We start from the raw sequence: 11,102 nt of genomic DNA, 5'->3' as shown, positions 1-11,102 counted from the left end.
CCAAGGTTACAAAGAGATAGGAGACACAGTCTAAGGCCCTCAGAGCATCATTTAGGGACTCTCTTGTGGGACCAGGACACATTCATAAAAGGTGAATAGTAAGTCAAGAAAGTCTGTCCTTATTGCCACTTTGCATGGTAGCAAGACTTCATGGAAGCCTCAAAGGATGGGTGAGATCTGGATAGGCAGAGGGGGGAGGGGAGGATATGAATGAGCTTGGTGTATCAGATGGAAAATAAAGTGAGATCTGGCCAGAGGGGAGGACCAGGCAGGGGGCCGGGGTAGTGGCAAATGAAGTGGGAACCAGAAAAGAAGCACATGAAAGTATAATGCATTTGTGCAGGGCTCTACACTCTCCAAAGCACTCTCTGTGCTCCTCGGTTGAGTAGCATAATCCACTTAAAGAATCACCCAGGTTCCCATCTCAGCCAAGGGACCCAGGCCTGGGATGGAAGACTCGAACCTTCTGCTCCAACAGGAGGCAGCACCGAGTGCTGTGGTCCAACGTGAGTCATAGTTCCTTGCAGCATACGACAAGGGCAAGTTATCCAACCTCGTGTTGGTTATACCTCCTTCTTGGGCTGTTGTAGAGACCAGAAAGCATATGAAAAACACTGCAGGTGTTTCCAGGCAGCCTGGAAGTGGATGTGAATTCCATCCTGTAGGCTCTCTGCACCCTCTGCTGCCTAGGGTCAAGGGTCAGTCAAGGGAACACCTTCACTATTCACCTAGGGTCTGGGCAGAAGTTGCCTCATTTGTACCCATTGCACAACTCCAGGGGGCAGCACTCCCTGTACACAAGAGGGTAGGAGGTTGGAAAGAGACACTATTGACCAGTTGCTTCTAAAACACCTGTCTCTTCAGAATGTTTTTCAGAATTGGTCCAGGAGAGTTGACTCCTCAGTTCAGGTCTGTTTGACAAAACAAAAACAAAAACAAAAACAAAAACAAAAAACCCTCATCTGCCTTTTCCAGAGAAACTACTCCCTCTACTCACTGGGGGGAGTGGGACTCAGAGCCGAGATCCTAGGGCTGGAAAGAACCCTCTGGAGCTTCTGGATGAAGGTTGGGTCCATCCTTCAGCCAGGGAACCTATGGCAAATCCCCATGAAACAAGACAATGCTATGTCAAACTTGTTTACAGCTTTCTTATCCGAGGCTTTGTTGACACCAGCCACAACCCTAGGACATAGATAGGCCTTATTATTTGCTTCATCCCCGCTTTATGGATGGGGATGGGAGCTCAGAGAGGTGAAGCGATGATACCCAAGGCCACTGAAGTGGTGAGTGGCCGAGCTGACCTCAGGATGCCAAATGGTACGTTGTCCCCCAACCCACACCGCCCCAGGCTCAGAGATGCTCAGTGACTTGCATGAAGTCCCTGGCTTAGATGCAGCAGGGGGGTTAAAACCCAGGCCTCCTCTCCAGCCCCTAGAGCAGTGTTCTTTCTGCTCCATCACCCTGTGCTGGGTAGAAAAACTGCTGTGGGGAAACACAAGTTTGGCAGTGGGAAGGGAGAAATGATGGGAGGGTTGGGGGTGGAGCTTTAACCCTGCGGGTGACTGCGGAGGATGGGGTCGATAAGGAGATGGGAGGGCTGGGACTCTAGGGTCCCTAGTTGGCTGGGGCTGGGACCAGCCCTCCCCACTCCATCAGGCCTGAGGCTGCATTCTGCCAGTGTTCCTCCGCCGAGACCCCTGGAGAGCCCGAAATCAAATATTCCTCTTCCCCTGTTCAGGCAGCCTTATTGCCATTGACAGCAAATGTATTGCTCTAATCTTTTCTCATTTTGCCAAGATGGGCTCTGTTCTGACCTCCCTCCCAGCCTCAAAGGCTTCACAGAGGTGGGAGGGATGCACTGAGGTGGGAGGGAGGTACAGGGGCTGGGCTGTAAATGGGGCAACTGCAATGATCCCAGATTTGGTATGGCCTTGTCTCTAGAAGGCTGTAAGACTTGAAAATTGGGAGATCTCTGGGTCAAACCCATGACTGAAGGTTCCCCTGTGAAAGCAGATGGGAAAGGCTTGGTGGGCAATGAGGAAATAGGCCCTAGAGGCCCCAGGGAAGCATATTTCTGCAGAGCAGATAGGCTTGGTGTGTATATGTGTGTGTGTGTGTGTGTGTGTGTGTGTGTGTGTGTGTGTGTGTTGCAGCCAAAATTCTAAGCTTGGGAGGTGGTCCTGTTGAGATGGGGGAAGGCAGGGTGTGCCCACCCTCTCCAGAATGGCTGGCTTGCCCCGCCTGTCCTTCTGTCCACTCTGCTGCCCAGAGAAGACTTGCCAACATGAATGCCCTTTCCGGTTGCCTCTCCTTCTGGTCTTCTCTGCTTAGAAGAACACTCAGGCTTGGCAAATCTCAGAAAGGCACCGTGGAAGGCCCAGAGGTGTGGGAGGGCAGAAGGAACAGGCTCGGGAGACACTCAGCCTGGGGGTCAGGGCTGGTACCCCGAGCCCAGGCAAATAGGGAGAGAGGCCGTGTAAAGCACAGTAGTTGTGGGAAGGAATTTGATGCTTAGAGCCAGCAGGGGTACATAAGAGAGGAACAGCAGATGAGTGGAGCTTGGCCAAGGAGGAGAAAGGGGTGGCCCATCTAGAGCAAGAATGAGGCATTAAGGGGTGAGGGTCCAGTGTTCTGGACTAAGGGGGCTGGAGGCTCTGGGTCCTTCTTCATTTGTTCTTTTTATTTTTTTTTAAGTTTATTTATTTAGAGAGAGACAGAGAATGCAAGTGGGGGAGGGGCAGAGAGGGAGGGAGAGACAGAGAATCCCAAGCAGGCTCTGTGCTGACAGTGGAGTCCAATACAGGGCTCGAACTCATGAATCGTGAGATCATGACCTGAGCCAAAATCAAGAGACGGACACTTAACTGACTGAGCCACCCAGGCACCCCGTCTTCCATTTGTTCTGCTAAGATCAAGCCTGAGAGAGAGTTCGTCCTAGGGTGGTGCAGAGTCTCTGTGTCCCACCATTGTGAGCACCTGTCTGTGTGTACCTTCAGGTTGGGTTGGAAAGTCTTCTGGATCCTGACAGTTTGAGTATGAGTTTCAGCCTCTAGGGGTTGTGTGTGGGAGCTCAATTCCCTCTTTAAGTTTCTCTGGCCCTTGCCAGGAAGAAATTCCTGACTGGAGAGGCTGAGCTGGGTCAGAGCCCTGCCCAGGGTTCAGCAGGGTTGGAGTGGGGTGGGATGGGGGAGTTGGTGAGAGAGTGGAGGGAGAATGCTGGCCTCTCCTGTCCTCCCCTCTGGCCTTGAGTTGCTGCCTCCTATTGTCAAGCAATAATTATTCCCTTTTGATACAGGACTCCCTGCCTGAACTGACCTGCCTGCTCTTCTCTGATTGCCCCCAACTCTACCTTCAGAAAGGCTTCCCTACCTCCCCAGGTCTTCATCAGTTCCCTGCATTCCTGAGGTGTGGCCATCCGGGCCTTGTTCTGTACCTTTTCTTCCCTCAGTCCCTTCCCCTTGCCCGAGGGTAGCTGAGGTGGAATGTGAGGCCCATCCTATGTGGGAGGCTAGGAGCTGCAGCTCAAGGTCCAACCAGACGGGTAATTACCTCTCACTACCACAGGTGTCTGCACAGTGCTGAGTGGCCTGGGACACAGGATACTGTCCTCTCTGGGTCCCTTACCTCCCCTGCCTATGGAGATACATCTCTCTTACAGAACCTTATGTGTAACAGGTCTCAGTGTGGTCTACAGACCCAGGACTGGAACCTTGGTCCCACCCTGTCCTAGTTTGGAACTGTCCTCTGGCCCACGGACCTCAGTTTCCACATCGTATGGGGCTGCAGCGCCCCCTGGTGGTCTAAAGCCCAATTTCCAGCGCAGCTGCGTAGGATGGTAGTTCAAGGACCTTCAGAGGATATTTAGACCGGAGGTTTCCAAACTTTTCATTCCAAAAAAATTTCTCCATGATCCTGACATGCTGACGGTTGTACTTTTTTAAAGTAAACTCTATGCCTCATGTGGAGCTCAAACTCACAACTCCGAGATCAAGAACTGCATGCTCTACAGACTGAGCCAGCCAGGCACCCACAATTACAGTTATCCTTCCCCCGGCAATTACACAGTTCCACACAGACAGGGTCCTCAGAGTCTTCCTGGAGCCAGAGGCTGAATCTCCTGTGATCTCTCTACAGTTTGGGGACCACAGATTGAAACCACTCCTTATGTCCTAGATGATGAGACAAGCTAAAAGGAAGAGATCTGTTTAAATCCACGTTTAAACCCCTAGTGAGGGGTTGCTCTGGAATTCGAATTTAGGGTAGAGATTTGCCACACAGAGTGCCAGTATCAGTTCTACAGGGGCCTGCGTAGGGAGGAAGTTGCAGGCAGAGGGTTAGGGGGAAGCGAGAGAACAGGACCGTCTCCAAGAGGTGCAGAGAGCTCCTGCCCTGTCTTCTTACCATTCAGATTCAGGTAACACACACCTAGAGGAGCTGCAAGAGGGACCCAAGGGAAGGAGGTGGCACAAGAACAAACAAAGGGCAAAGTGGGGAGGAGCAGCCTGGTCTGCTTTGAGCCCTTTCCTCTATTTACCCAAGCTGCACAGACTCTAGACGAGTCATTTAACTTCTCTACGACTCAGCTTTCTCATCTGTGAAATGGGAGGGAACTAGTAGTTGAGCATCCCCCTCCCTGTGGGGATAATGCCTCTCTTACCCCTCCCCCCAGGATTGTTGGGAGGATCTAATGAAACGTGTGCGGAAGTTCTGGGTAAATAACGAAGTGATCGGGGAAGGGAACTTTGCATCTATAATTTCCTTTTTTTAAAAAAGTGTATTTATTTATTTTGAGAGAGAGAGAGAGAGAGAGAGAGAGAATGAGCAGGGGAGGGGCAGAGAGAGAAAGGGAATCCCAAGCAGGCTCTGCACTGTCAGTGTGTAGTCGAATGCAGGGCTCAAACTCATGAACCATGAGATGACTGACCTGAGCTGAAATCAAGAGTCGGATGCTTAACTGAGTCACCCAGGCACCCCTGTAATTTCCTTTTTAATCATCAGATCAACCCTGTGAAGTAGGTTCCATTATTCTCATTTAACATCGGAGATAACAGAAATCGAAGAGAGAGGGAGAGGGCCCAGATTTGACTTGCAGTCTGACTACTGAGAACTAGTTCTTGGCTTGACTTTTAGGGTTAACAGTTAGTAGAATTGGTATTGCTATGATTTACATAAATTTCTGGTCTTTTTAAAGAACCAGGTACTTCCCTCTCCTATTCAATCGCTATTCTAGAGCAGTGGTTCCCAAAGTGTGGTCCCCAAACCAGTAGCAATGGTTTTAACAAGAACTTTGGAAGGGATTCTAATGCATATTAACATTTGAGAACCCCTGGTATAGAGCAGGGACCTACTGAAGGTCAGGCATGTTGTCAGAGATGGGACAAAGTGGGATTGAATGAGCCCTGGTCTCTGTTTTTAAAGAGACTGGAATCTGGTGGAGTCGAGTTCAGTACAATAACTACATCCCGCCCCTAAGCAAGGTTCCTGGATGCTTAGAAGAGGCAGCGGTGTGTTTCCAAAGGGGCCTTGCTTCTATTATAGTCTGATTTAGTTCAACACTTGATTCATTGTGAGAGGGTGATTCCTGGGCATGAAGCGGGGAAACCATGGACTTGGGAAGATTTTTGTTTTGTTTTGATGAGTTGTCCAGAGAGGAAGACAAGGAGACACAAAAAAATAATAACTGATACTTATGGAGCACTAAGTATGCGCCAGGCAACGTGCTGAGAGTGCAAACACTGTTTCATTGAATCCTTTCAACAGCGCTTTATACTATCATTCTCATCCCAGTTTAACTGATAGGGAAATAGAGGCACAGAGAAGTCCAGTTGCCCATCACATAAATTGTAAGTGATGGAAGTAGACTTTGAACCAGGGCCAGTATAACCCCAGAGCTCACCCATTTAACCGCTATACTTCGCTGCTTCTTTTAGAGAAACAGGAAGTAAGGCCTGTCATTTGCTCAGAAACCTTCAATGGCTCACTAGTGCCTGGAGAATCAAATTGAACTTAATTTGGCATGGTTTCCAAGGTGCCTTACACTGTGATGTCAAAGTTCTTTTCAGTTTCACCCCTCCTCACAAATCAAGATCCTTGCTTTTCAGCCACACTGGATCAACTTCTCCATTTTCTCTGAACCCTTCCTGACCACGTCACTTCCTACTCCCTTCCCCGTTGGGATCCTATGCATCCTTCAAAGCTCAGCTTAAATGCCTCTTCTTCCAGGCAGACTTTCCTGATCCTCAGCCAGAAGTGGGGCTGGCTCTCCCTGAACCCCAGAACACAATCCCAACCTCTGGACTCCGCCCTCTTTATACCCCACTGGACCCCACCTCTGTGCTTAGAAACACTGCCTGGAACGCGAAAGTGCTCACATCACGGTTTAATTGACAGACAAGAATTCTCGAATGGAGGTAGGGAGTGGGACCTCTAGAGATGGAGATCAAAGGACAAGGAACCGAGAGGCTGAAACCGGGACGAAGCGAAAGGATGAAGACGAACACCGGAGTGTGATTAGACGGACCGCAGCCAGGGGCGGCTCTCCGCCCCCCCCCTCCCCGCCCCGCCGCGCCATGCTTCTCCGGCCGCCCGGTGACCCACGGTGACAGTAGCTCTGTTGCGACTTCTGGGCCGGCGGCCCGGCCCTGCGGAGGTGGGGAGCGGGGGCGGCGGGGCGCGGGCGCGCTCCGGCGGTCACCCGAGTCCTCGCAATTAGCATAAATCCCATTAGCGGCTCCCGGCGCGAGGCGGCGGCGCGGCCGGCGGGAGTGGCGGGGGAGCAGGCTCAGGTGACCGCCCTCCCCCTCGGAGGGGGCAGTCCCGGTGCTCACGCGTCCTCCGACGGCGCGTTAGGAGGCAGAGGACCTTTTACAGCCATTACCTCGCTGGCACCGCGGAACCACCCGGCGAGTGACACTCCGGAAGCAGGAGATTCAATAACCAAGCCCAGATCTCGCCTCTAATAAGTGGCAGGGCCGGGAATCAAACCCATGCTTTCTGGCACCAGCTTTCACGCTTTTCCTGTAACAGGTGCAGCGCCTCCCTAACCAGAGAGCTATAGTTTGGGAAGAAAGGGGGTTAAGAACCACTCTCCCTCCCGGCCCTCTTCCCCCCCCCTCCCCCCCACTCTCTCTCACCTTTTCTGTGCCTTCTTCTCACCCGGTTGGTGCAGCAGGAAAGGGGCTTAAGTGGAACGGGGGTGGCGGGGGTGGGGGTATGGTGGTGGTGCCTTGGGTGGTGGGAGGTGTAGGCGGGCAATGTCTCCAACCCTAATGGCTACCACCATCCCACTGAACTCACTTCTGCTCACTCAGATGCCCGTTAGAGCTGCAAAATCAAGAATATAGCAGTAAATTAGAGGAGTACCATCTCTTGTTCTCTGGGAGTTTATAGTCTAGTAGGGAAGATAGGGAATATTTCCTGAGCACCTGCTGTGTGCCAGGGACTATGCTAGGTGCTTTACATGATACCTCATTTATTCCTCTAAACAACTCTGCATAGGTACTATTATGATTTCTATTTATAGATGAGTGAGCAAAGGCACAGATGACCTGTGAAAGGCCATGTAACTGGTAACTAGAAGAATCAGGAAGATGTACACATGAGGTGACATGTAGGAAAGGGGGGTGGAACAGGGTGCTAGGGGAACTTCTAGCAAATGCATGGCTCCAGGCCTCAGAGACCTTCCCGAAACAGGCAAATCTCTCTCTCTCTCTCTCCCTTTTTAAGTTTATTTATTTATTTTTGAGAGAGAGAGAAAGAGAGAGAGAGAGAGAAAGGGGAAGCGTGAGCTGGGGAGAGACAGACAGAGAAAGAGAGGGAGACATAGAATCCGATGCAGTCTCCAGGCTCTGAGCTGTCAGCACAGAGCCGGATGCCATGAACCGTGAGATCATGACCTGAGCCGAAGTCAGAGGCTCAACCGACTGAGCCACCTGGGTGCCCCTGAAACAGGCAAAACTCTTAAGCTGCCCTTGAAGGGTGAGTAGAACTTAGCCAGGTGAAAAGGCAGTGGGGATGTGGAGGAAGAAGTGCAAATAAGTTCTAGAAGTGTCCAGAAGTGCAGCTCCAGGGGCCAGCCGGGCCAGGTTAGGGACAGGTTAGGGGAGCCTTGGTAGGGATTTTGGTCTTTACTGAGGAGGAAGTTGAAGTCATTAATGATTTTAAACGAGACAGAGACATGATGACAGTTGCGTTTTTAAAAAAATGTTTATTTATTTTGAGAAAGAGCGCGAGTGGTGGAGGGCCAGAGAGAGGAAGAGAGAGAATCCCAAGCAGGCTCTGCGCTGTCAGCACAGAGCCCGACTCAGGGCTCGACCTCCTGAACCATGAGATCATGACCTGAGTGGAAACCAAGAGTCAAATGCTTAACTGACTGAGCCACCCACGTGCCCCTAGAGTTGCATTTTTAAAAGATCACTCAGGGTGTAAAGAATGTAAGTGAAGGGTAAACAATTTCATTGGTGGCTAGGACTACTGAATTAGACTCGGGCGGTGACGGTAGGAAGGAGAAAAGTGTGCGCACACAAGAGATACTTAAGAGTTGCGCTCAGTAATTGGATAAGGGATGAAAGGGAGAGGGAGAAGCTGAATCATTTTACGCCCCCCTTCTCTTTTTCCAATCATTAGGTCCAATCATTTAATAAATGCACTTCATTTCATGAATATCTTTCCCATCTGTCCCTCCTTTCCATCCCTACTGCCACTGGCCTAATTCAGCTCATGTCTTCTCTCCCTAATGATACAGGAGGAGTCTTTGTACCTTCAGATTTTTCCCTCTCCAGACAATCCTCCAAGCCAGCTGAGCATATGACCCATGTAAAATGCAAACCTAGTCAAAGTCAGTCTGAGCCCCACTGTCTTGTCATTGTGTCTATTTCAGGACAAAGTCCAATCCCTTCTTAGTCTGGTCGCTACATATTTTGCTAGCTGCTTCATCCCCTCCTCAGGCTAAAGCTGCCTAAGAAGGCATCACACCCACTGAACCCCCATCACCTGTGTGTTGAGGGAAATGTTCCTTCACAGCCCTAAACCTCCATAAATCGTTTGCTTGTGTATTTATTAAATATACACATGACTCATTCCTGAGAGGTCACAGGATCCTCCCATTGCTAGGAATGTGCCACCCCCTTCTATCTGGTAAATTCCTATTCATGTTTCAAGTACCAGCTCAGATATTAAGTCTCTGTAGGCTTTCCTAACACTCCCACTCCCCAGGTAGGATTAACTACTTCCTTTTCTGTACTTCTAAACCACTTCACACATATTGTGCCCTCATACTTATCGTATGATAGATATCTAAGGTGGCACAGACTAATGCAATCATTGAGTGCTCCTGACTTTAAAGGGTGGTGAGGAGGATTAAGTGGGAAAATACATGTACAGCCAATATTTCCTTTCTTCATACCTTCCTTAATAATATTCATAACAGGGGCACCTGGGTAGCTCCGTCAGTTGAGGGTCCGACTTTGACTCAGGTCATGATCTCACAGTTTGTGAGTTCAAGCCCCACGTCGGGCTCTGTGCTGACAGCTCAGAGCCTGAAGCCTGCTTTGGATTTTGTGTCCCCCTCTCTCTCTGCCCCTCCTCTGCTCATGCTTTGTTACTCTGTCTCTCAACAATAAATAAACATTAAAAAAATAAAAACAAAATAACATTCATAACAATCTAGTATTACAGCTTACAAAGTTTAAACTTTGATAGTGTTTCACACACTCTCATTTGATCTGGGAATAAACATGTGAGATAGGGATAGTACTATTATTTCCTTATATATTGTTTTAAAGTTTATTTATTGGGGCACCTGGGTGACTCAGTTGGTTAAGCATCTGACTTTCACTCAGGTCATGATTTCCTGGTTCATGAGTTGGAGCCCTGCAGCAGGCTTTCTGCTGTCATAAATAGTGGAGCCTGCTTCAGATCCTCCGTCCTCTTCTCTCTGCCCCTCCCCTGCTTGCACACTCTCTCAAAAAGAAACACTTTTTAAAAAGAGAGAGTGTGAGTGCACACACTTGTGTGAGAGCACAGGAGGGGCAGAGAGAGAGAGAGAGAGAATCCCAAGCAGTCTCTGTGCCAATAGCACAGAGGCCAAGGTGGCCTCTGAACCTGTGAGATCATGACCTGAGCCGAAATCAAGAGTCAGTGGCTTAACCCATTGAGCCACCAGGCGCCCAGGGGTTATGCTATTATTTTTGTTTTATAGTTGGAGAACATGAAGTACCGAAGGGTTAAAAAGTGGTAATGCAACCGGTTCTGTGGTATGCCTACTGCACAAAAGGGTTCCAAAGGTATTTGTTCAAATGGAATCAAGTTTTCTGGTTATAAAACCTGTGACCTTTCCATTAAACCACACTGCTTTTTGTATGTGTTAGCCAGTAGTTTTTCAAATTGTGGGTAGCCATTCAATACTGAATAATAAATTCAATGACATAGAGACAACCAACATGGAGGCAGGGATAAAGGGAGAACAGAAAAGTTCAGAGTACATTACATTGTAGTAAGGATAAGCAGATCTCTGTGATACTTGGTTATAATGTAAAATTATTTCACACTGTGAGTCTGCATGAAAAAATATGAAAGCTCTGTGCTTAGCACAATTCCAAGTTCTAAATGACCATTTATTAAATGGAATTATAGTACTTTTATTTTGCATTTATTTCCCCCCGCCCCCCCGAGCTGTTTCTTCCATTCTTGGCTACTGGAAAGCAGAGATCATATCATCTTTATTTTTCCAAGTCCTAGTAGAGCGCTTGTTATGAATTAGGCGCACTCAATAAATATGTGCCAAGTGAAAACCTGGATGAACGCATCAATGAATGAAGGCATTATATAGCTCAATAAATATGGTTACAAATGACTGTTCTACCTTCTTCCGGAATTCTTCCAATTCAACTGCGAGACGTGACACTGCTCAATTGATAATTTCCAAAAGCTCTATTTCCCTGCTTGGGGAAAACAGAGAGGCTAACCATACTCTGTGTCACTTGCCTTTAGTCAACACGGTCTCCAGAATGGCTTCAAGAATCGGCTCCGAAGGAAAAAGAAAATCCCTAAAACCAATCAACGCCCCCGCCCCCTGTTGACCTTAGTAAAAATGGCTGCCTTTG

This window comes from Panthera tigris, chromosome B4, assembly GCF_018350195.1.
Source record: "Panthera tigris isolate Pti1 chromosome B4, P.tigris_Pti1_mat1.1, whole genome shotgun sequence".
In the NCBI taxonomy this organism is placed as follows: domain Eukaryota; kingdom Metazoa; phylum Chordata; class Mammalia; order Carnivora; family Felidae; genus Panthera; species Panthera tigris.
This window is presented reverse-complemented; position numbering follows the sequence as displayed.